The following is a 24,829-nucleotide window of genomic DNA, read 5'->3' as shown; positions in this document are numbered from 1 at the left end:
TGATAAACTTGCATGGAAGTTTATCATTATGTATTTAATATATGAGTCAATGCTCTCCAGTGCCTTAGTCGTTACCCAACCTTTGTCGCATGATAGCAATTGGTTATATATCATCATGACTCGTTCTGTAATAAGTTAGCATTTACAAGTCTTATCTCTCCATTCAGAATCTGAACTCTGTCCATTTTGATGTCAACTCCTGTCCCTGTCTTAACCCCTTTTCAGAAGATGATTTCAATGGCCACTCACACCAGTTCAGCCTCAAAATTAAGTTAGAAGACAATCGAATCTGTATATCAACTTTCTCACCTCAGAAATGAGGAGCATGTAAAATATTCAAGCCTGAGACAGAGTTACTGAGTACATGAACCCACCTAGGAGAACCCCATAAGTAACTGGGGGCCAGGCTACCTAACTGGCTTCTGCTTGGGTTTCCTGGCCAACCCCTCTCCCTCACAGACGCCCACTCACACACGCAACCTGAACCTCACTGATGGCTTCCCACAGGAGCTCAGGCCTGCCAGCAGCTGCAATCTGTCCAGTACCTTTTTCCTGCCACCTCTATTCCTGGGAGATTGGGCCCAGTCTGCTCTTCCATGTTTGAGTTACTCAAGTGAAAAGACCTAGCCAGTGCCTAAGGTATAGTAGGCAGTTGCCATTTCACTTTTCTTGCGTAACCTAGAAGTACCCTGGGCCTCCCATTCCACTCAGCTCCACTAGAAACTTCTGCCCGCAGACCAGCACTCATCTGGACCCTTCCAGCCATTACCACAGGGAGGGTCCAGAGGACTTCCCTGGACTCCTCTGGGAAGGCTTTCACTGTTCCTTCATTATGTCCTGACCATTCACTTTTAACTTTCCACCAGTTTCTGCAAGAAATCCAACCAAATAAAACATGTTGTCATTTTCTGTGGATTTTTATTCAAGCTGACAGGCACCGGGAGAATGGGGGTCTCCAACACAGCCTCTACTGTATGGCTCTGTCTGCTTCCTTGTGGCCGCTGACCTACCCACTGAGCACAGCCTGGAGACATGTGTCTGGCCCTCATGCAACGGTGCCTCAGCCAGGAGTTTCAGTGAAAAAAGTTCCCTCCTTCTCATCACACTTGTGCTGGATGCAGTTTCTAGTGGGACTTGGCACTCCGTCTGAAAACACTTCCTTCTCTATAAATAGTTTCACTTCCTACCCACTCAACCACCCTCCCCCCAGCAGCAGAGCCCCCTCTGTTTCCGACAATTGTTTTAGAACTGGGCTGCATCTGCTGTGCTTTGGATGTGTTGGTCTGTTCCCTGAGAGTTGGTCTCCCTTCCCCCAGCTGGTCCTGCATTATTTACCACGAAAGCCCTGCTTTGGGAAAACCTTAACAATTGACTGGGACAGCAAAGCTTTTTCATTTCATGGATGTGTGCTGAGCCGGAGGCAGTGTTTGCTTCTGAATTTGCACGCAGGGAAGCAAATTAATCAAAAAGATCTTAAATAGGCACTGTTTGTTTTGCATGAACAAACAACGATTGCTCTTTGTTTAAATTTAATAGTTAAAAATGAACAGTTCTAGTGATAATTACCACATATTTATATTGGCATTTTACTGTTTAAGTTCCAGAAGAACAGCAGTTTAGCTCAATTGGATCACATTTATCAAGCCAAGGTTAAGTGTTACTGCCTCTTAAAATTGGAGAAGACGGTGAACTTACCAAGAAAATGTCCCAAATTATATTAATAATATATATATATATATATATCTTGTTGAGGAGGGGTTAAAGAGAGAAATCAAAGGAACTAACAGTGGGTCAAAGGAAAGAACTATAATATTCATCTACTAATATAGGGAAAATTACATAGAAAATCATCATTGTTGCTCACGTTTGCATATGGCTGCCTTTGGTCATTGGACCAATGAAATGTGTTTGTCACAGAGAAGACACTGCAGCACAAACCAAACACCAAAAACACCACACCACACAACCAGTCCTACTGACGCAGCACTTGCCACACGGAGTGGGAATGCCGACAATGTCATTTTTAATAAGAATATTGTGCATTATAATCTTATGATTTATGAAATACATTATTGGCTTAAGAATCATGCTGAATTTTAATTCTTTTTCTTACCATCACCAAGGTGAAATTTCACTTCTTCATTGTGACAATTTATTTACACATCTCTTTAAAATGTGTCTTTCTGGTGCACGGTAGACAGGTATTTAATTAAAACTCATCTATATGGGAGCTTTCTACCTGCTTCTAATACATAACTCCAATAGAAATGTTTTAAAAGAGACTAAGTCATGAATAGAAAACAATTACCAATTTGGAATTAGAAATAGAGTACATTTCATATAACATGTTTATCAAAAATGTGCCCTCAGTTATTTTTACATTCAAAATTTAAGACACAATTTAAATTATAGACTCATAGAACTGGAAGAATTTTACAGATTACCAAGATCAACATGTCCCTTTCCTCCACAAGGTAACAAGAGGTTAATTATGTACTTGAAACTGCACAACTGGTGGGAGGGGCAGAACTAATACATAAAGCTCCTGATTTCCAGATTAACATTCTTCCTACAACCTCAATATTCCAGTAGTAAATAAAATTAATTTGAAGTATAAGCTCCATTGTATTTTGATGAATCAATTTTCTAAATGAAATTATCAATATTTTGACTAATCCAACCATTGACTTTGTGTGGATATAGTTTCCTGTTTATAGTATTTTGCATATTTAATATTCAAGACATTCTTTCCATAGACCTAATTTGCAATCCTTACAATTACTCAAGGTTGAAGGAAGGATAAGACATAGACTTCCTTTTATGCAAAATGAGAGTTCAAAAATTAGCTTCAGTGAGATTTTAATATTAAAATATGACTTGAATTGTAGAAGAATACATTAAGAGGAAATATATATTCATTCTCAGATAAGTAAAATATTTAATCCATTATTCCTAAACTGGGTTTTTTGTTGTTTTATAAGATTCGGTTGCTGATTCTATTTTATTAGAAAAGTGCTTTATAATACTCATTGAATAATATTTTATATAAATAATTTTTTTTGAGAATTTGTAGTAAATCAGTGACTTTTTGACACTTAAGAATAGAAATAGTCTTCATATATTACTGTATCAGATAAGCTGCTTTCAGCTACCAGTAACGGAAATCCTAAATTAAACTGACTCAGCAACAAGGAACTGTATTAGCTCACAAAATAGAAAGTTTGCTTTGGATGATTCCACAGCTCAACTGTATTATCAAGGACTTTGTTCCCTTTCATCTCTGCGCATGGGTGTCCAAAATGCCAGCTTCATTCTCTATGAAGTATTAGCATTACCCCAATTTTACAAATGAGGAAATTTATGGCCTTAAATGATGTCCCTGTGGTCCCTTCATTGTTATGAAATGACTGGCAGTGACAATCGAAGCTATATTATTTACATCCAGTGGCAGAGATAGACATTAGCTTCCTGTTGCTCTCAATTACGACGAAGGGAAGAATAGCCACAGAAGTCTCTGGCACACTTCTCCTTGCGTCTTCTTAGAAAGAATTGGGCTTCACATTCATTCTCGTACCAAGCATAGGCAACAACAAGGCGGGTTTACTTTCAATTTAGTATAACTCACACGTGAGTCGGGAGCCAGATCTCCAACAGTGCATTGCCGCTGCTCTATGAGGTTTCTGCAATGAGCAAAGGAGGCCCCAGCTCCCTTGGCCAAACACCCTACCTGCTTGACTTCTCTGGGATCACACTCTCAGTTTGATTTCTAACTCTCCAGTTCCCACTTCTAAGGCTGCTTTCAGACTCCTCTTCCCCCCTTTCCTTCCAAATGATGTAGTTATCCAGGCCTCAATTTTGGGTACTTTTTACTTCCTTCTTTAAATCTTTCCCTAGGTCTTCTTACTCATTTCTATGGCTGCGAATATCACCTTAAATTGATCATCTCCCACCCAAGCTTTTCTCCTGAGCTCCACATTCATATACCCAGCTCTACTCCATGTAGGCATTCAGGAGCTCATGCTTCTTCCATTTCCTATCTCCTCTCTCTCCTATAATGGTGGTTCTCAAACTTGAGCATGAGGAGAATGGGTTTTGGTGGACAGTTAGAAGTCCTCACTCCTCTTCAATCTTATACCAACTAACCAACAGCCACACTTGCTTCCTTTTTTTTTTTTTGTCTCAAGTGTCCACCAAAAGTCTTCACACTTGCTTCCATACTGTTCAGTGCCCAGGTCTCAATTTATTGAAGTGACAACGTGGAGGAGCTAAGGCCATTTGGAAAAGATTTTTATTACTTACATTTCCCAAGAGAAAGGGCCCACGCCACACAGGGCCAAAGGGGAAGTGCCAGTTTTGGTCAGATGGCAAAGCCAGGGGTGAGGAGAAAGCCTGGGCCAGAGGAGAAGAAGGGTAGGGTGGGGTGGACAGTGCAGGATTGGCTGGTTTGGATTGTTCTGGCAGGCTCCAGGCTACAGGTGCCATCTCTTGTAGCCTGGTACCTGCTGTGGGATAATTTAGGGCAGGGAAACTATTGGCTTGGTGTGTAAGGACCACGTAAGTGGGTAAGTGGGAGTGCGGATTTGGGCAGGATGGTTCTCATATGAAAGGAATGCTCCCAGCTGGCCACTCTGCTATCTCTAAGACCTGGGTAGTCCTGGTAGTCTTTTCGTGGGTCTGTAAGGCCCCCCAAATATCAAAACATCACAAGATGCAGAATTTTTTTAAAAACATGATTAATACAAATACATTCTTTGCATAGGACAGATACATTGTCATTCTTTGGTCTCAGTTTAAATGTCACTCCTGTAGAAGGATGTTTCCAGAAACACCTTGCTTTAAACAGACATCAGACTACTGCACAGACCCTTATTTATTTTCTTCTTATCACTTATCACAATGTCTAATCTTATTTTCAATTTATTATTTGTCTCTTTTGGTAGGGGCCCATTTCAATGAAAGGGTCAGAACCATGACCCTTTTAATTATCTCTGCAATACTCATCTGGGGTGACAATTTTTGTTGGAGACTCAAAACCACTTCCTTTTCCTTTATTAGCAGAATCCCAATTTAGTTCAGGTATCATGAAATTCCAGATTTCAGGGAAGACAGGACAAGCATGTAATCCAACGCTAACCATTGAGATACAGTGATAAGTCTAGAAAATCTTCTGCAGGCTGTATAGTGATGTAGTCTGGAATTGCAGCCACCACACTGCAACCACAAGGTCAAGAGAATTGCAGAGATACCAATCCTGAGACCTGGGATCATTATGCTACTATACCCGTCTAGCCACCACCTACCAATTGTTAAGAAGACAGCCAAAACCACTAAATATTTAAGCCACTTTCTATTGAGGTGTTTAGATGGGGCTAAAAGTATTGTGACTTATCATATTGTTTGATACATACAAGCAGTACATGCTCAATTAACATAGGTATTTGTTGTTGAATGAATAAAAAACTACACAGCTAAGGCAAAATAAAGGAGGTTGAGGAAGATAACCAGATATTTTAATGTACACAGAATATACAATTTTGTTTCTTGGGTTTAAATTTAGGAAGAGAGAAGTTGGTGTACGGTGCATGTCACATGGACTGGCTACCTTTATTAGCCAATTTATACAAATATATTTTCATTCATTTAGGCAAAAAATTAATGAAGATTCGTACCTGAAAAGTACTACAGTAAGGAGTCAGATAGCATATTGTTTGAAAATACAAGCATGTGTGTTGTGGTGGCTGGAAGAGGGAGAAATGATAAATACATAGGCAATAAAACATGGTGAAGGAATGGCAAGAAAACACAAGAGGATGGTTCAGTGCCAGTATAGATTTATGGAGCAGGCCCAGAGAGCTGAGTCCATGGAAGGGCTACATCATGGAGGAATCTCAATACCTAACCAATAAGACCAGAGCTTTTTTGACAGGCAATGAGGGGCCACAAAAGGGTTTTGAAGCCAGGCAAGATGAGAGTGTGGCGGACTAAGTTAATGGCCTTCCTACTGTCACTCCCTCCTTGGTTGTGCCTAGCTTTAATGGGCCAAAACTCTCACAGTGTAACACAAGTCCAAGCAATGAGCTGTGGGGGGAATCTGCTGGGTGCTTCTGAGAAATAAAACATTTTTAAAGAGAAAGATATACAAGGAGAACATCATTTTGCTTTATATCCTTTTACATCTGGTTTCCCTTGCTGAACTTATGCTGTGAATTCTGTTGTGTAGGGATGGGTGCTTAAAGCTTCAGCAGCAATGTTGGGTCCATGATGAAAGATGTCTCTCACATACTAAGGATGGCTAAGTGGGAAGATTAAAGAAATATGGGTCTTTAATGACATTTTTGAGATGTTGAATCAATTCTGGGCCTGCCTAATGCCAGGTGACCAGATAAGTAAGTTGTAGATATATTATAGCTTAAGCCAGTATTAGTCAGGTTTCCTGTCATTTGTGGGCACACCATTCTAACTAATGTTCAGGGGAAATTTTTAGGAAGATTTGTAAGGGGTTTCCATAGGGATGAGTTGATGCAGTGTTGAAAATAAAGGCAGGCAGCAGAAAAGCAATTATTGAGCAAATCTTGTGAAAAAGTTTTAAACTAAGGACCAGATATATACACTAACAATATGGGAGATGCTATGATGCACTTTGCTCACTTGATTTTCATAGAACCTCTGTGAAGTAAGTACTACCATTATCCCCATTTTACAAATAAAGAAAATGAAACCGGTTAGTAATTTCAGGTCCCCCATGTATAAGGGATGAAGCAGAAAGTCAAGACAAGTTTCACCTGACTCCAAATTTAAATTCCTATTTAGAAGACTTTTCCAACACCAAATCAGAGCAGTAGTTTTAGAAATGTAAAGGGAGAATCTTATGCAAGACAGATTAGACAAAACTTAGGGGCAAGTTAAACGTAGGGGAAAGATGGAAAGCGATTCTGTTTTTTCAAGGTGAACTTAAAAGAGGGATGCTACTTTAGAACTACTTTAGAAAAGGAAGTCTCAGAAACAAGTATTTTAAATTGAAGTGAACACTTCAAAAGTGTTGTCAGCATATCCAAGGAGTTAGGGTCAACCCCCAAAGCAGATGTTAAGATGAATTAGTATGTGTTTAAATGGCAGTTTCTATGTGCCTCTAAGACTGTGGTCTAGGAAAAAATGGGTAGAGTGGGGGCATCTTCTACTTAATGCTTTTGCAATTTAAGATCCTGAAGCAATCTTTTAAACAAAGTTCCCTGGTACCCTGCCTCCCTGCCATGTAGGGTTGCAATGCCTGTCCCAAACTCAGGTCTCTGCCACTGCTACACAGTGTAGGACCCAAGGCATCAAGTGTTTTAAGAACACAACATATCAGGACTTCAGCAAGATGGTAGCATAGGTCAACAGGGCTTGCCTCCTCACACAACCACATAAAAATTATATCTAAACTACAGAAAAACCATTCCTCAGCACCACCAGAAACAGAGCTGAATGGATGTTCTACACTATGAAATTAATGGAGGAACCACGTTGAGACTGGTAGGAGGGGCAGAGATGCAGAACAGGCTCGTTCCACACCCACATGTGGCAGATAAAATTCATGTGGGGTATCTCAGGAGCAAAGGGTCTAGTCCCACACCAGGCTCCACAGCCTAGAGTTTCAATGCCAGGAAGCTAAGTCTCCCTAACTTCTGGCTATAAAAACCAGCAGGGATTGAGATTGTGGAAAACAGAAACTTCTGGAGTCCCAGGCAGTTCCTCTTGCACCCAGACTCACTCTTTCTGAGCTCCAGCACTGCTGCAGCAACTCAAAAGGCACTGGAGGCATATGGGGAGGGACTGAAGTGTCTGGCAGCAAGACGAGACCTGGGGGGCAGCTTTCTCCCAGATGGAAGTGCTAGCAGAGCCCATTGTTATTTTCTGAGCCTTCCCCTCACAGAGCCTGAAGGCAGGTGACATATCTGAGACTCCATCAATGCCATTCACAGTGTTGTCCCTACTCTGGTGATCCCCTGAAGCTCCATCCCACCAAACTTTTTAGCCCACCCAAGCTGTTTCTAGTGGCTTTTCCATACAAATGGCTTGTCTTGTCTCATGCCTCTTATTTACTTAAATTCTTGCAAACAAGCAGCATCTGGCCTCAAGGAGCCCCATACCTTTTGCTAAGAAGCACCAGCCTGGTACTGGCAGCAGTTAGCTTTGGTGCACAGTTTGGCCTTGCTTGGGCATCTCCAAGCCCAGCACAAGAAGCAGTCATCAGCATATCACTTTGTAGTGTATGCCGGGTAGCCAAAGACATAACACAGATGGTTGCTGACCTTGGCCTGCAACTCCCCAGAGGCCCAGAGCCTGCCCACCCAGTGGATAGCTAAAGACAATGTTGGAGCACCACCACCCAATCCCCTCCACAAGTGACACACTCAAGGGGTAGAGGCACCAGAGCCCTGCTACAGTAAGTCCTGGCCTGTGGAGTGGACCCCTACACATCTTATCCTCCATGGTGGTCAGAGGTTGGTGGTCAGTGGTCACAGTCAGTCCCTGTAGCCAATTCCGACTTACTTGGATAAATTACCCCCACTGACATGCCAACAGAAATCAAGTCTCAACTACAAGAGGAGGGGATACACAGCCTACATAGTGGGTGCACCTTGACTACCCAACTTGGGTCACAGGGGAGGCTGTGTACAGGACCCCTACTACATTAGGCCACTCTACCAAGCCAGGGAGTTTTAGGAGCTCTACCTAAAACATAGAAACAAAGACAGGGAGGCTGCCAAAATGAGGAGGCAAAGAAACATCTTCCAAATGAAAGAACAGAACAAAACTCCAGAAAAAAACTAAATGAAATGAAGACAAGCAATCTACGAGATGCAGAGTTCAGAACACAGCTTATAAAGATGCTCAATGAACTTAGGGGAAGAGTAGATGAACTCAGAGAGAACTTCAAAAGTATATAAAAGGGCATGGAAACTATAAAACAAGAATTAGTCAAAAATGAAGAATAAACTAACTGAAAAGAAGAACAATTTACAGGGAATCAGTACTACAGTTATGAAGCCAAGAATCAAATGAACAATTTGGAATATAAGGAAGCAAAAAACACCCAATCAGAATAGCAAGAAGAAAAAAATTTTTTAAGTAAGCGTAGTATAAGGAGCCCCTGGGACAGCTTCAAGTGCAACAACATTAGCATCATGGAGGTGCTAGAAGGAGAAGAAAGAAAACCTATTTGAAAAAATGACAGAAAACTTTCCTAACTTAGTAAAGGAAATAGACATATGAGTCCAGAAACCCAGAGTCCCAAAGGAGATGAACCCAAAGAGACCCACACCAGGACACATCATAATTAAAATGCAAAAGGTTAAAGACAAAAAGAAAATCTTAGAAGTAGCAAGAGAAAAGCAGTTAGTTACCTACAAGGGTTATTTACCATAAGACAGTCAGCCAATTTCTCAAAAGAAACTTTGCAGGCTAGAAGGGATTGATGAAAATATTTAAAATGATGAAAAGCAAGGGCCTACACCCAAGATTACATTACCCAACAGAGCTATCCTTTAGAATTGAAGGGCAGATAAAGAGCTTCCCAGACAAGAAAATACTAAAGAAGTTCATCATCACCAAACCAGTACTATATGAAATGTTAAAGGGTCTTTCTTTAAGAAGATTGAAAAGATGAACAATAAAATGGCAATAAGTATATATCTATCAATAATTGAATCTCAAAAACAAAATAAACAAGTAGAACAAAAACAGAATCAGATTCAGAGAGTGTTTCGATGGTTGCCAGATGGAATACGGTTGGCAGGGAGGTGTGCAAAATAGATGAAGAAGTTAGAAAGTACAAATCGGTCATTCCAGAATACTCATGGGGGTGTAAAGTACAGCATAGGAAATACAGTAGCCAAAAAACATGTATGTATGACCTATGGACATGGTCAATGGTGAAGGGATTACCCGAGGGAGTCGGGGATCTGGGTGGAGTGGGAAAAAGGGGGAAAAAACTGGGATAATTGTAAAAGCATGAATAATAAAATATAATTTAAATTTTAAAAAGGACACAATGTATCATATTGCTATGGACAACTTCTTGTGATACAAACTATATTCATGGGGTCACTGTGGGCTATTTCCTGGGCTTCCTTCCTAGGGTTCATCTTCACACTTGCTCCAATCCTTAATCATTCTGTCTTTTCTTCTACACACCTTTCTTCTTCTACCTGTCAGGCAAGGCAGGTGATTTTTCTTAGTTTCTGTAGTCAGCATAGAAGTTTAGCTCTAGGTCAAGGCATTAGTTTGGGGTTAAAATTACTTTTTTTCATCTCCACCTGAAGTATAATTTGGTGGCCTCCAAGAATTCAACTTAACTCACTTAATAAACTTCCATTGAGTGTTAACTAAGCTCCAGGCACCATGCTAAAAGCTTAAGGTCTGTGAAAGTGGTGCTTCTCAAACTCTAACATGCACAGGAAACACTTGGGCATCTTGTTAGAAGGGGGGATAAAAAGGCAGTGCAGCCTGAGAGTCTGCATTTTTAATAGGCTCCCAGGTAAGACCCATGCTGCTCCAGTGAGATCCACTTTGTAGAGCAATAAAGGAGGATGGGAATACAATCAAGCAAGTCCAAGCAATAAAGACTTCTAGATGCTATGATAAACATAGGAAAAACTGAGAATTAAAGGGGGGTTTCCAAATTTCTCTGGACCATGCTGCTTCCTCAGTAACCTCCTGATTCATTTCAGTATTTCTGGTCCTACTTTAAACCTCTGCCATCAACTCCTACTACAAACATTTGCTTAACACCTTCACAGCAAATACTCTCTTCTCTCTATGTCTACAAAAGCATCTCTCTGCACCTCTATTTCTTTAACATAACTCCTTTGTTCGACTTAAACCTGTACAGAATCCCCTCATTCCAGCTTCTAACTTCTTATTCGTGGTCATCAATCACCCTTCAGGAAATTCAATTCTCCAGACATCCAATGCCAAATTCTATGATCTCATACAATGCTGAATTCTATGATCTCATCCTCAAGAACACCACTAGTAGATAAACATATGCATATCCAAACTTTACATTTATATTTTGATTCTTTGTATTATAATAATAATAGCTAACACTTAGGGAGAGTGTTAAATATGGACATTAAAATATGTCCAGCACAGTTCTCTCATAAAAGGTACTAATATTACCTGATTTTGTAGGTTGAATATAATTGAGACAGAGAGATTCAGGTCACATTGCCATGAACTGGTGAAGCCATAATTTGAATGTTGTGTCAGCAGTTAGGTATTCAGAGAATAATGTTGTTAAAAATAAAACTAGTTACAGCACAATCGAGTCACCATTGTGGTAGGGTTGGGAGTGGGTGTTGCCCCATGAACAGAAGGAATTGGACATTTTCCCCTCTGCCTATGAATGCAAGCGCATTGGGAGGAATCTGGTCTGTAATAAACATGCTTTCAAACCAAGGTAAATGGCTGTGCCATGGCAACTTATGAGTCACTAAACTCCTAGATGAGTCACTTAAACTCTTAATTCAGCTCTGCCTTATATAGATGATTCACTTTTATTTGATGCTTTAGGTTCTGATCAAGCCTTTCAGTTGAGTGTCTCAAAATGCAAATACAAATTTCGGTTTTATAAACTCATCCAGGTTTAGCAATAAATCTGATCTCACTAGAGAATTGTGTCATGTTGGGCTCCTTTTATGCTGTCACTATAATTGAATTGCCTTTTCACCAAAAGGATTATTTTGAACTCATGAAAAACTTCTTTAAAAAAATAAATGACAATGGAAGCCCAAAGGACATTCAGTATGAAACCAAATTATTATAGCATTAAAGGATCTAAGTTAAATCCATGAAGGCAAGAAAATTCAAAGCTAGGTTTCAGGAATACAATTCCTCCAGTTTCATGCCTCACTGCATGTGCACGGCCACTTCCTTAAACATACAGGAGGCAGCAGAGACGATGACATTATGTAGCTGACAATTCCCGTAGACCTTTAAATCAGCGAAGGAACTAAAAATATTGGTAATAGGAGCAGGATCATAAGGGAATGATCTGATCTTTTTTTTTTTTTTTCGGATAAAGCCTTTCAGTATTACTATTCTCTCATGTTTTCTTTGTCCTTGGTATTTTCTTCAGCATACTTCTTAGAAGCTATATTTTGACCATCAGAATGATACCACTAGAAACGAGATTCCATTTTAAGTGCTATTAGTGTGCCTTCACTGAACCTAGTCACATCCCACCCCTAACTGTCACTACTTCCCAGATTCTGTCCTTTCATCATTGTCTCTCTCTCTGTTGGCCCATTCTAACAAGAACTCTCTCTCTCTCTCTCTCTGTGCTCTTTCCAGTTGGGCGCTTGTTAAACCTCAAATACCAGTTCATTTCTGGTGTTGGTTTTTTCACCAGATCTCAGGACTCTCCTGATGACCATGTCCAGCTGCTCACGCACGCCTGCAGGCGGGGTGTTCTAACATAAGCAGGCGAGGACAGTGCTCCTGAATGGGTGGGCCAGTGGCAGCTCTTGTCTGTTGCATCACACCTTTCAGAGAGCTTTGAATTTCCCTATAATATGCTCCACATTGAGACTAAAAAATGTTTCTTGGCTCTTCCTGTAACAAAAATATTCTGGAGTCGCTTTTATTCATTCAGGATAACTCTTTTCTATAAGACACCACAACCTCTGACAGCTCCCCAGATCCTTTTTCTGTGACAACCAGAGGGTGTTGCTGCCTCGTGTAGGCTCTGGGGAATACATGGTACAGGTGTTCTTTCGCTGTTGTGAACAATTCCCTCTTCTCTCTGTTGTGTTTGGCGACATCTTTGGGTCAGTCATGTTCATGGCTTTGCAGTTCAGAGCGTTGGGCATGGTTAGTTTATCTTCTTTTTTCCTTTGTAATCAAAATGGCCTGAAATTTGGTAATTCCTCCTGCATGGTTTCAATTCAGCCTGCTAACCTTTTCTTTCTGGTTATTATCCATGCCACAGAAAAACCTGGGAGTGGAAAACCTACCTGTGTCCTATGTTTTTATTATTACATCTAGCTAAGTTAAACAGAAATATTCTGATGAATCTTTATTATACACAATTCTTCAGCTCTGTATCTTTTCCACCTACTCCAATTTATTAAAATATTAAGACAATGCAGTTTTGCATCTTTTCCACAAGATGGCACTATAACTTTCTGTATTTATTATCAAAAAGGGTAGTACAATAGAATTTTAAAATGCATAGTTTAAATTACATAAATTGTAGCTTAATATTAAAGGGAATATAATAGCACAAAACTATATGATGATATAATTTTTTAAGATATTTAACTCTCTTAAAAAGGTTTTCAGTGAAAATCAGAATAAACTCAAAGAAATTTGTGTTTTTATTTCTTTGTTTTTAGCATCTATTCAATAAAAAAAAGTCTTTTCTTTTAGAATAATACAATATGGTATCTCCATTCATGCAGAGATACTAGACTAGTAGTTTCTATGTTCTTGATTACATTTTTCTAACAATGTAATAAATACTTACCTGAAAGTCAGCCATTCCATTGTTATTAGTGTGTAAAACGTCAGAATTTTTTTCCCCAGAAATCTAGGCTGGGAGCAAACTACAGACTATGAACTCAAATTGGAAACTATTACCATCTATCAATACAACCTGTAAAAAAGAATATTTTGATAATGGGAGTGATAGGGGAAATGAAAGAAGAAGAATGAATAATTATTTCAATTATTCTATATCTGTGTCCCAAGATATGCCTTTCATGTAACTCTGTGGAATAAAACCAGTGACCATTTATTGAGTTCTAACTCTACACTAAACACTATGCTGGATTCTTTACACAGATGAGCTTGCTTAATTCTCAAAGCCGCATGAGGTGATTATTATTATTATCCATACTCAGGAGGAACTGATACTCAGTAAAATTATGCCTTCTTTCATTTCTTTCAACAAGTGATTACTAAATGCCTACTATGTGCCTTGAACATTTGGACAAGGCTCAGCTGGAATTAAACCCTGATCTGCTGAGACCAAAGCCTAAGATACCTTCACTTAAGTACAGAACTATAAAGAATCAGTTTCTCAGATAAGCCTAACAGGAAGTAAATAGTGAAAAAAAGAAAAAAATTCCAGTATAAGATGAGTAACCAAATCAACATATCACCAAAAACAGCATTAGCTTCTTGTTCTATGTGTTTTCCATAATGTTAGCTCAAAACTCCCTTATACGAGATTCAACTTGGCTAACATATGATATACATTTTAAGTGCACAACAATTCAACAGACATCTCTTAAGTACCTACTCAGTACTAAAGTAAAAAATATGTTAGGGGTAAAAACAAGCCAAAATAACTTCTAGTGAAGATGGTGGACTCCAAAGGAAAAACCCCTTCATCCCTCCAACAAAACAACAACCAAATAGAAATCTCAGTAAAACATTTTGAATTATTTTCATAGTAGATAGCCAAGCTCAACATTAAAACAAGCATTTAGATAATGTGAGGAAAGAAGAAATTTAAAGCTCTGAGTAAAAAAAGAAATTAAAGTTGCACTGCCCACGAGATGCCAGGATTTTATAATCAGGGCCTTAATGCTTCGTGGAGAGAAGACTCAAAGTGCAGATCCTTTGCAAAGCAGGCGTTCTGTTCCCTGCCTAAGGGGAGAAGGCCAGAAAGAATGTCTTGCCATGAGGCCAACAGGCCTGCAACGGAACCCAGAGGCAGCCTGGGGTGAGGAGGAAATAGTCCACACGGAGGAATCAAATCTGTGCTCAAGCGCATCTAAATTCACACTGCCCACATGCCGAAATCTCAAGCTAAAATACATGGTAGTTCAAAACCTCAGGGGAGGCCATGGGAAAACATCCCTCAGAGCTGCCTTCCAAGCCCATGTGAAACTGCTAGGAAAGTTAACTCTTGTGGAAATTGAATTCATAGGCAGAAATTATATAACAAAGTTCAGTGGCCAATAAGAGAAACCTTAATCCCAACGAAATGGAGATTCACAACTATTACAGAAAAGCAATCTGAAGGGGACTTCAATATAAATATACTTTAGATGTTCAAAGAAATTGAATATGTATTTTTTAAGAGCAGATCATTAAACCTGAAAGAAGTTGGATGATTAAAAAAACAAAAAAAACAAGAGTCACTTACAAAACTTAATAGATTTGTTAAATAATGGTGACTTGAAAGACAAATTTATGGAGATAACCCAGAATATAGCACAGACAAATAAAAGATAGAAAATATGAAAGAAGTGTTAAGAAAAATAGAAGATAGAATGAAAATATCTGAGTATGAAGAGAAAATGGGTAGAAATTTTCAAAAGAGAATAAAGACATGAGACCTCAGATTAAAGAAGCACATTACCTTGAGAAAGATAAATACAAATATTATAAATGTATTCTTAAACACATATAAAAATTGTAGGATTATGTCATCAAAGAGGATTGCACTCTTGTCATCCCTGCACTGTTTTTGCTCCCAGCCACTGACAAACTTTCTGCTTGTTTTTTTTTTTTTAATTGAATCTATTGGACTGACATTGGTTAATAAAATTATGTAGGTGTCAGTCGTACAATTCTATAATACATCTGTATATTGTATTGTGTGTTCACAACCCCAAGCCAAGCCTCCTTTCATCACCACTTATACCCACTTTACTCTCTTTTCCCTTCCCCCACCTCTCTTCCCCTTAGTAATCACCACACTGTTGTTGTCTGTGTCTAGGAGTTTTGGAGAGGTGTTGCTTAATCCCTTTGCCTTTTCACCCTGCCCCTCAATTCCCCTCCTGTCTGACAGCTGTCACTCTGTTCTCAGTATCTATGCATCTGTTTCTATGTTGTTGTTAGTTTATTTTATTCATTAGATTTCACATATAAGTGAACTCATATGGTACTTGTCTTTCTCTGGCTTATTTTACTTAGCATGCTCTCCAGATGCATGCAGGCTGTCACAAAGGGTAAGATTTTCTTTCTTTCTTTTTTTGTTTTCTTAACAGCTGAGTAGTAGTATTTCATTGTGCAAATGTACCACAGCTTTTTATCCACTTATCTGCTGATGGGCACTTGGGCTGCTTCCATAGCTTGGCTATTGTAAATAACACTACAGTGAACGTAGGAGTTTTTTCAGGTAGTTTCAGAAGTGGGGTTGCTCCTGGTAACATAAAAAAAAAAGAAGTGGGGTTGCTAGGTCATGAGGCAGTTCCATTTTCAATTTTGGGGGGTAACTCCATACTGCTTTGCACAGTGGCTACGCCAGTCTGCATCCCCATCAACAATGAATGAGGGTTCCCTTTTCTAGATATTCTCGTGAACACTTATTTGTTGAATTTATTGATGTTAGCTATTCTGACAGGTATGAGGTGATATCTCATTGTAGTTTTGACTTGCATTTCTGATGCCTGTTGCTTGTTATTAATTCTGAGCCCTGAGTAGAACCCCCTCAACCTCTTACCCATATACCCCATTTGCATGTAGAATTTTAATCTCAGATTCACACTGTGCAGAATATATTATGTCAAAAATCTGGGAAATCAGTATTTAAGCCCATGTGAAGGTCAATGAAAAAATTAGTGACATTACTTCCCTCCAGGGGACTGAGCATTTTCAAAACCATAAATAAATAACAGGCAGAAAGGAGTAACATGGTTCCTGCTAACCCTCCCTGCCCAATCCCAGACAGAACTGAGCCAGGCATGTAAAATGTGTGGTAAAGATTTTGAAGCAGGAAACCAACCTATTCTTTTTTAATGAAATACTACTTTATGGAGATAAACATTCCCTTCTCTTAGAGAATAGAGTAAAAAAACATGATTGGTAAAATCAGGTAGCAACGTGATGGTGCAGGGGGCTGGTTACTTTAGCCTGTTGAGCTCTGCAGCCTTGGTACTGGAGGCAGACAACGCGGACGGATCCTCTGTAAATGCAGGGAGAGGAGGTTCAGCGAGGTGTCAGACTGAGCCCGAGGCTTGGGAAGAAGCGTTGCAGGGGAATGACGAGGGTGGAGCAGCGGCTGGGGGAAGCAGCAGCCCCTCGGTTCTGTGCTACACAGATAGAAGTGTATCCAGGAAAAGAAAGTGCAGAAGGGCAAAACTGCTGAAGAAAAAAGAGAGAGGAAAGAATGTTTGCCTGCATCCAGGACATTTTTACCTAGGACTTCAAAGACTGAGTAATATCCAATGATTCATTCATGTATTCAGCAAGCTTGATGGAGCTATTAATACATGCCTGGCGCTGTGCAAGGTGTTGCACAAAGATGACATAATGAAATCTCTGTCTTTGAGGATTTGATAAGGAAGACTGACAGATAAACAAGTAGACACATAACCATGTGATCATGTATTACAGCAGCATACAGGCTGCTGTGGGAACTTAGAGGAGAGAATGACTCAGGGTCATAGAGAAGGCTGGAGAATGCTTGGCAGACAGTGTCTCTAAAGGGTGAACAGCACGGTTAATGTTAGCCTAGGTAGCTGGATATTAATAAAGAACGAAAACAAAGGGAATCGGACATTGTTGTACATAATCAACCAGGGTGCATAAGTCTGCTTGCTTAGCCAGGAAGCTACAGCCTCATATACTCCAGGGAATCACAGACTTGGCTCCCTCCCCTGTAGAGGGAGGAAGGACCAGCTTTCCATTTGCCCAGACTATTGGGAGGAGGTAAGCACACCAGCAATAGGAGCCAAGATGGCGATTGTAGGGGCTTGTCAGTCTAGCCGGGAAAGGGATGGAATGGTTAGGGTGTGGACCTATCAGAAGCCCATGAAAGCTTGGGAAGTTGATTGGCTATTTTGAGAAAGCTTCTGGTCCTTCCCAAGCCAGAGATAATGTAATCCCAGGGAACAAAGCCTTTCTCTCTCTCCCCAGAGACCACATGCTTGCCCCTTGGGTTCATGCATTCTCTCCATAGTAACCATGCAGGTCCAGCAGCCAAACAGACTTCAAATGCATGCTCCAGATGGGAGCCTGGATGCAGCAGGGCAGCCAGGAGTAGCTCTAAGCTACCTAGGCAGGAACTGCTACTGCTTAGCAGCTGCCTGGGGGCCTGGCGACCACACAGCTTCACAGGACTAATCTTTAATAAGGCATAGGACCTCTGGACATTGGCCCTATTTTTGGCTCTGATTTTTCATGGCAGGATGGAGAGAGATGGGACATTGGAAACTTAGGGGCAGCCTTCTATTTCCACTCAAATAAATCTTACCACCAGACCTCATCCTCCCTTGCAATTCCCTGGAAATACCTTTTTCTCACAATACCACAAGGACCCAACTGCCACCTGCATCACCAAGACATAGTGGTATAGGACAGAATGCTGAGGTGTAGCAACTGCAATTGGTCCATGATGATCATAACCCAGGCTTCCTGAGGATTGGGCAGAGGCTGGAGAGGTGGGCAGAATTTATAAAAGACATGTGTCAGGGTACAGAGTCTTGACTTTATGCTGTAAGAAATCCAAAGAAAGTAAAGGATTTCAAATATGGAAAATATGGCCAACACCAGCAGCCATGACCAACTTCCTTCTTCCTTGCTCATCTCTCGGGAAGGATAAAAAAGACTATGTACTCATTTTCCTTGTCTCCCTTGCAGTTTACATGCCATCGGACTTGGTCCTGGTCAATGTGACATAAGAGGAGTTCTCATGGGTAGGCTTCCACTAAAGAGTTTTTTTTCCTCCCTGATAAAAGCAGACAGACCTGTGAGAGAAGTTCTCTCATCACCCTGGCCATACTCTTACTTATTTTTTCCCTCCCCTCCCCTCCCCTCCCCTCCCCTTCCCTTCTTCCTTTCTTCCTTCTTCCTTTCTTTCTTTCTTTCTTTCTTTCTTTCTTTCTTTCTTTCTTTCTTTCTTTCTTTCTTTCTCTCTTTTCTCTTTTGTATTTTAATTCTGAAGCCTGAGGATGTGATGCTTGGTGCTTCAGTGAATATCAAGAGAATCATAGAAACTTCAACCAAATGCCCCAAAATTTGGAGCTGCTGATCTAATCCTCAAATTATATACATGCAGTCTTTTTGTTACATAAACAGTGTTCTTGTAGCTTAAGACACTGTTGACAGGAGTTTTCTATAATATGCAGCCCAAAGCATTCCAACTGTGATAGAAAATGAGTTATTAAGAATGACTGAAATGTGGTCTTCATAAACTAATCTTATTCTAGAATTTGCTGAGGGCTCTCCATTAGAATTCTACTGGTTGTTAAACAATTTTGCTTAAGTGTTTACTACCTATGTGTTACAGATCCTTGAAATCCCTCCTCATTTGTGAAAGCATCCTCAACTCTCAGCATATTAACTGTGTTACATTGGGTTGACCACAGTTTGTAATCACTACTATTCCTACTCTTTAATTATACAGAACTATTAGCTTCATTATTACCACTTTAGCCTGTTTTGCATTCCTTGGTTAAACTTATGGTGTAGACTTATTTTCATTTGATCTATAATTTTCCAAATACTCTACTTTATACACATGTACATTGTGGTTCAGATAGAATTCAACCATGAAGCCTCTGATAAAGCTGTAAATTTCACCAGAAACTTGTTTGTACCAGGACACGGCATTGGGAATGGGCTACAACTGGATTTGTGATTTTATTTCTAATTTACCAATGCTATCGGGGTGTCATAAAGTTACATACAATTACAGAAGCATAAATACAAAAACATGCTGTATTCTTCTCCTAAGGTATAAGCAGTCGTGTGTGTTCTGAAATACAAATGTTTCCTAGCTCCTTCCTCGCCCCATCCATAGAAACATTCTCCACTCCATACGGGTAAGCAGGTTTGGTCTTACGTTTCTCTACAGTGCTTCTCCAAGATGGTTCCCATGAGGACTGCCCGACAGTAACAACAGTAATGCTAATCACCACTTGAAACTCTGACCCAGTCCACTCAATAGGCTGATTCTGTATTCCCTGAGTGTGCCCTCTTTTTTTTTTTTTTTTTTTTTTTTTTGTCTCTGCTGGCAAGTATATCACACTGTTCAGGTATCTGCAGATTTTTCTACTGAAACACTGGCCCACCAAGAAAAAATTTCTAACTAACAAAGTTATTTTGGGGTCAAAAGAAAGGGCATAAGAGAGTTCTACTTTCCCCAAAAGGCCAGTTTTCCATTCATAGCCTGGTTACGCCATGCCCCCTCCTTCAGTTCTGTCCATTTGGAACTCCACTCTCTCCTAGGAACATGCCACGACATTACATAGTAAGAAACCGCATTCCATAACTCTGCATAGTAGAAGAGATGCAATTTTCTTATTTTTCCCCTCTTCCCATCATATGATACCCCAAATATATACTGCAGTCAGGTGACTGGGGTTAGATTCCATTCCCATGTGTGAAAGTGGATATAAACTTTCTGTTTTGAGTGCCTATTCTACTTTCCTGGTGGTTTCTTTACCTGTAACATGTTATAATAGTATCTACCTCACAGAGTGGCCAGGAGGAATAAGTGTTAGCTCACGGCTGTTAACACTAGTGACTGGCACACAGAAATTGCTACAAAGGAATTTGTTCAAAAAAATAATGTGGGAGTTCATTTGACTATTGAATCAAATTAAAATCAGTATGCCTTCTAATGACAAATACTAATTTTTTTTCTGAGATAGAATTAATCAAATCCTGTGCTGGTGCTATTAGTTTGCTTAAATAAATGAGTAACTAAGTACTAAGAGATTGAAATAGTACTATTCCAAAAACAGAAATGCAGGCGGAGAAATGGGGGTTAGAAAAGGGTATTGAATTATCTAAAAAACAACATCAAAGGAAAATAGTGAAATAACAGAACAGAAAATATAACAAGACAATATATTACGGAAGAACAAAGAAAAGAGGAAGAAAATCAAGTTGTTTGTTCCATTAAGTAAGCCTCAAAGTTAATGAATCTACTTTTCTGTGGATTATGGCCAGGAGAAAATGAATAGTTTAGGTAACAGCCAATCCTCACTGGATGCAGAAGTCCAGAAAATTGCCAAGGCAATAGCAGCTATTTACGATGTTCTGAGAAGAAAGGGTATTGGAAATTTCTTTTTATTAAGCAGCTGAGACGATGGCAGGATACCATCAAATGGGGGAGGTGAGGAAGAGAGCATGTCCACAATTCAGCAGAAATGTAGTCAACAGCAATACTAGTGTCAGAGATGCTCTAAGTGTTTCTTGAATTCAATTGAATTTCATAATAAAAGAGATGTAAGAACTATGCAAATAAATACAAAATCTAAGAAAGAAACAGAAGAAGAGATTCTGTGCTTTTCATACCTATAAAGATGGGACATGGCTCTTAGTGCCAAAGGAAAACTTGGATGCCAATCCTGACCATATGTCACTGGGCAAGTTATTTGAATGCTCTGAACCTCTGTGTCCTCATCTGCAAAAGGAAGATAATAGTAGAGGACTGCTACAAATTTCAGTGAAATAATCTTAAGTTGTCCCTGCATGTTTTATAGTAAATGCTTTATGAAGTATAGCCCTCTCTCCTTTCTGTAACTAAATAAGAAACCTTTGAAATTTTTGGTAATCCTCACCTGAGCATATGTTTATTGATTTGAGAAAGACAGAAAGAGAGAGAGAGAGAAAAACATCAACGTGAGACAGAAGCACTGATTGGCTGATTCTAGTACAGGCCTCCACCAGGGATCAAACTTGCATCCTAGGACTGTGCCCTGACTGGGAATCAAACCTGCAACCTTTTGGTGTATGGGATGATGCTCCAACCAAGTGAGCTACCTGTCCAAGGAAAAGCGTTTATAATGGAAACCGAGAATATAAGGAAATTAGAAAACATGAAACAGAAAAAATATTTAATGGCATTGGTCTGTGTTTGGGCTACAGTTAAATGTAGAAAATAAATAAAAGGACATTTTACTTCAACTCTCGAAAATAAAATAAGAATTTAATTTCCAAGCATAATCCTCATGGTGTATATATTTGTATATTTAGGCTAATCATAGACTATGATTGGCTTTATACTTATTATATATTAACTCAATCTTATGTATTCTATTTCCTAAATTACATCTTACTTGAATATTTCATAGGGACCTCAAACTTTGTTCAAAACAAATCTCCTGAGTCTCTCATACACAGACCTGTAAAGGGATTTCTCCCCATGATATACAGCAGCAACATGTTTACTTAATTCAAATGCCAAACTCAAGAGGACTCCTTGACTCATCCTTCCCTTCAGCCCCCACATCCAAGTCACTTTGAAGTCCCTTTCATCCTACCTCCAAATTCTGCCCATTATTTTTTCTCTCTATTGCTCCCGACCCTCTGCTCCTTCCTCTCTAGCCTGGAATACTGCAGTAGGCTTCCAACTCAGCTTCTCGCACCCATTTCTTCCTCACTCACAGTCTGTTCTTCACACAGCCATAATAGTGATGTTTTGAAAACATAGATCATGCCATTTGGATCCTAAAAGCCTTTAATGGATTCCCTTTGAACTTAGACTAAAATCCCAATCCTTTTCAGGGCCTACAAAGCCCTAAATGATCTGGTTCATGACTACCATCCCCCCATCTAACCCCATTCTCCACTAGGCTCACAGGCTTTTGACAGTTTCCAGAGTATTCCACAATGTTTCTATTTCCGGGCTTTTATGCTTACTATTCCCTTTGTCTGGAAAGCTCTCCCCAAGCTCCTGACCTGGTTGACCCCACCCTTCCATTAGTTCCCAGACAAGTCTCTTTGAACATCCAGTGTAAGCAATTTCTCCTTTTTACTTTCAATCACTATCACAACCTGTAATTATTTATTGATTTATTGCTTTAGCTTTTACTTACCTGTCTCTCCTACTAGAACTTAGGCTTCATCAGCATAGGGACTGTGTTTGCCTTGTTCTGCAGTGTGCCCCTTACCTGCAGAACTTGCTTGGCACGTGTTAGATGCTCACTGTTTGTGAAATGAATGAAGTTTTAGTACATTTCTTATATTTCTCTTGCTGTTGATGAGAATGTATGGGTATATACATTTACACATATATATTGCTTTAAAAAATTTTTAAAAAGCAAGAGTCTCCATAAGAGTACAATAGAAAGGTTTTCTTCCTTTAATTTTTTTCATCATTTAAAAAATATTTGCATTTTATTGTTTCTGTGGTTATTCAAGCCAAACATGAATATAATTTTCTCCCACAGTAATTAGTTCCTTCTGGGAAAACTTTTTAGAAAAATTCTTTATGTTCTTGCCCAATTTGAGCACTGGTCTTATGTTAATTAAAAAAAAAACTTGCCCTTTGTATTTCATCTTAACTGGCCAAAATACTGATTGACAGCTTAAAATCCATGTCCCTCTCTTGGAGCAAAAATTGATATAGGGATTATGAAACCCAGCACGGGTAAGAAATCCACCTGGGCGCTGCAAATCTGAAGTCCAAAGAACATCCAGGCCAGATGGTTGACACGTGCCTCTTCACTAATACCTTAGAGAAAAAAAAAAAATTACTGCCTAGCTAGATAGTACATTTCAAGTGATTTTAGAGATGAAAATTAAGGTAATAAAAAACAGATGAATAAACCATTTTTTTCTTGTTGAAAATGCAAGTTGTACTTTCCAGTGCAGCTGCTATGTTTTAGGGAAGATAATGGTAATGTTTTTCTAATCTTACTATTTTGAAACTTAATTTTTCTTTGGGAAAATCTGAAACATTACACAAATGCAAGATGTTATAATAGTTATTAATATTATTAACACTGACACTATCATTTGTGCTAGTTATCATTTGCTATGTAATAAATTACTCCCAAAACTCAGTAGCTTAAAAAAAATAATATTCAGCCTGGTACCCGGTGCTGGGTCTACCACAGACTCCTTGGGAGTGGCGGGCCTGCCACAGAGTCCTTGGGAGAGACCAGGTCAACTGCTCCCTCCCTCCCTGGCCAAGCAGGGTTTGAGCAGCACCAGGAGAGACCTTGTTGCTTGAAGTTGCAGAGAGGGGAAAAAGGACAAGGAGGCAAACACAGAAGGGCTGTGATCACCTTCAAAGTCTGTGGTCACCAGCTTGGGAAAGTCGAGAGCCATGCAGTGATGCACACTGACCCTGATAGTCACCAGTCTGGCTGGAGAATTAGGCTGTACTAAGTGGCAGGCTTGAGTAGCAGGAATTTAAATCTCAAAAAGTAAAACTGTTTGAGGGATTCCTCTGTGACAGCCGCTCAGCCTACTCCCCACCAAGCCAGAAAAAAAGGCCCTGCATTTCCCCATAGCACTAGGAAGGGTTTGCACCCAAACCCATGTGACCGAGGCAGCCTCGCTGGGCACCCCAGCCCATGGTGATGACTCCTGGAAAAGAGCGCTCTGAAGAAGACCTGGATGCCCTGCGTGGGCCACTGGAAGAGGTGTCAGACTAGTTCTTGGGAGAGTGCTCACAAGACTGGCTGAGTACACATCAGGAAGGGAGAAAGGCCACACCAATTGCCCTTCAGCCTGCTGCAGCCAGCGAGACCAGAAAAACTGGTTTGGCCAGTTTGAAACCAACAAGAGGTAAAAGCATACCCACTTGAAGAGGAAACCCAACAACAAAGGAATCACCAACAGATAACAACAGAAGAAGGTGAAGGAGGGAATGGACACCACACAAACTACAATCCAAGACCTATCTGGAAATACAACTAAATAGTGAAGAAACTACCCAGTGCAAATAATTAAACAAGAAGAGCAAAAGAGAATCCTCAAAACCTCGTATACATGGAAGAACTAGCTTCAACACAACTTGCCCTCACCAACGCAACAAATTACAAGAGGTGGCGGACACAGGGACCATCAGTTAACCAGCTGGTGGGAAGGACCCACAAAAGAAAGACCCCCAAATGATCAAAACCCAAAGAAAAACACAGAGCCAACTTAA

Source organism: Artibeus jamaicensis, unplaced genomic scaffold (assembly GCF_021234435.1).
Source record: "Artibeus jamaicensis isolate MK-2021 breed Jamaican fruit bat unplaced genomic scaffold, CSHL_Jam_final contig_415, whole genome shotgun sequence".
Lineage (NCBI taxonomy): Eukaryota > Metazoa > Chordata > Mammalia > Chiroptera > Phyllostomidae > Artibeus > Artibeus jamaicensis.
This window is presented reverse-complemented; position numbering follows the sequence as displayed.